Below are 1996 nucleotides of genomic sequence, written 5' to 3'. Positions count from 1 at the left end.
CTAGGCCCCTTCAGGGATTTATGCTACACTTCTACTGGCTATTCTTCTCCCAGAATGAAAACAGATGTTTGGCTGTCAAACCGGGGCCTCTTATTTTTAGCTGTTCATTCATATGTCTCTGATTTCTAAATTATGGAAAGTTTTTTGTTCAAATAGTTTAACGTATTGCCTCTCAGCAAACTTTTTAAGTTACCGATTTCTATTTGTCATGTCACAGACGGCACTAATTCTTCTAAAAAGTTATTTCATGTTTAAAACCAATTAAAACATTAAAAATCCCTAATGGGTTTTCATTCTGTAGAGTTCTCATTTACAGCTTTCTTCCTTTGCACTCAGTCTCCTCCCTTTCTTCACTTGGCAAATACAGACACCTGCTCACTGCTGATTGTCTGTCCTAACACAATGCCAGGCTCATAGGAGTCAGGAGGGCACTTGCTTCAGTGTCTCCTACAAAGAACCAACTAAACTGGAAAGTGAAACTTAATATTGAATCATCAGGGCCACATGATCAATACTGCTGACACATACCTAGGAACCAGACATACACAAATTTAAAAAATTATATGAACAATCTTGAAGAGGCCAAAGAGCTATCAAAGTTATGACCCTCAACTAACAGTGACTTGTATAATGTAATACACGAAAAACAAGGACACAGCGCTTGGAAGGGCACCTAGGAAATTGTTTTGTGACTTTCTTCATTTTGGTTGTATTGCTTCCCTGACTTCAGGACTAAATATTTTGACCTCAAACTAACGAAATATCTGAGAAGAGAATTTACATCCTTCAGTTCTAATGGTATTCTTGGGAGATTTTCTCAGCAGTCCACGTTTCTGGAGAGATTGTATGGGTACTGAGAAGGGTCAGTGCTTCTATAACTGTAAAATTGCCTTTGGAATGTCCATGCTATTCTTGTCCAAGTGATCTCCTATCAGCACTCTGAATCCCTTTGTTTCTTGCTGTGGTTTGTCTTTTACCAGCAAGGAAGGCACTGGATCTTTGGAATCGACATATATATCACCTAATAATGACAGCAGCTTGTTATCTTTGCTAGAACTTGTCCGATGTGTGTATCCTGGTTCAGATGCTCCTGCAGGAGGCCGTGGGTGGAAGGGTGCTTGGGTGCCACAGAGGGCTTCCTCCGCTCATCTCCTGCTCCGCTCGCTTCTCCACATTGAAGTTCCCGATGGTGTGGGTCATGCAAGCCCCCATCTCTACATCAAGATGTCCTTAGTTCACTACTCATGTGTTCTTTTGTAAGGATTTTTAAGGATCTGATATGAGAACTACAGTCTGAATAACCACACAGGATTACTACCTAATAAGTAACGAGGTGGGGGAGCAATCTCTCTCAAGGAAGACGACATACTGTATAGTGTTATAAAGAGGTGAATGAAAGCTAGAAGAGGAGAGCTTAATAAGAGACAATTGGGAGAGACAAGTAGAGGCATAGTGTACACCTTCCCCTCCCTCACCTCTTTCAGACCCCATTAACAGCCCCTCCTATTATATTCATCCATGATGTTGACTGGAGTGACCATTGTATCCAGATCACCCATGCTGGCTGCCCTTTGGAATGGGCGCACAGATTCATACCTGACAAGGTAGATGATCCATTTCCTTTTGTTACTGCAGCCATGCAAGCAGGCCTAGGTAAAGTAGGACATAAAGGGAGGGACAACAAACACTGAGACCCTTTGAGATCCATCCGTGCCCAGAGCCGGCTCACAGGTCTAACGGCCTGTCCACAGAGAGCACCCAGAGGAGCCTCGGGAGCACTCTGATTTAATTTTTGTACCTGGTATCTGTCTAGAAAATTGTCAGTTTCCTCTAAATTTTCCAGTTTTGTTGACTATAGGTGTTTGTAGTAAGATCTGATGATCTCTTGAATTTCCTCAGATTCTGTTGTTATGTCTTCCCTTTCATTTCTGATTTTGTTAATTTGATACTCTCTCTGTGCCCTCTGGTTAGTCTGGCTAAGGGTTGATCAATCTTG

At 42.0% G+C, this 1996-nt stretch overlaps 1 pseudogene across 1 annotated transcript; it reads right to left on the bottom strand.

The window, feature by feature from the left end:
• Positions 1–698: 698 nt before the first annotated feature.
• On the bottom strand, positions 699–1212 carry LOC308427471 (NADH dehydrogenase [ubiquinone] 1 alpha subcomplex assembly factor 4-like; annotated as a pseudogene). The gene has a single exon. The product of its transcript is annotated as an NADH dehydrogenase [ubiquinone] 1 alpha subcomplex assembly factor 4-like (transcript).
• Positions 1213–1996: the final 784 nt, after the last annotated feature.

The sequence above is a fragment of the Micromys minutus genome (genome assembly GCF_963924665.1).
Source record: "Micromys minutus genome assembly, chromosome: 11".
NCBI lineage: Eukaryota > Metazoa > Chordata > Mammalia > Rodentia > Muridae > Micromys > Micromys minutus.
The sequence above is the reverse complement of the archived record's forward strand: the minus strand, read 5'-3'. Positions and strand labels throughout refer to the sequence as shown.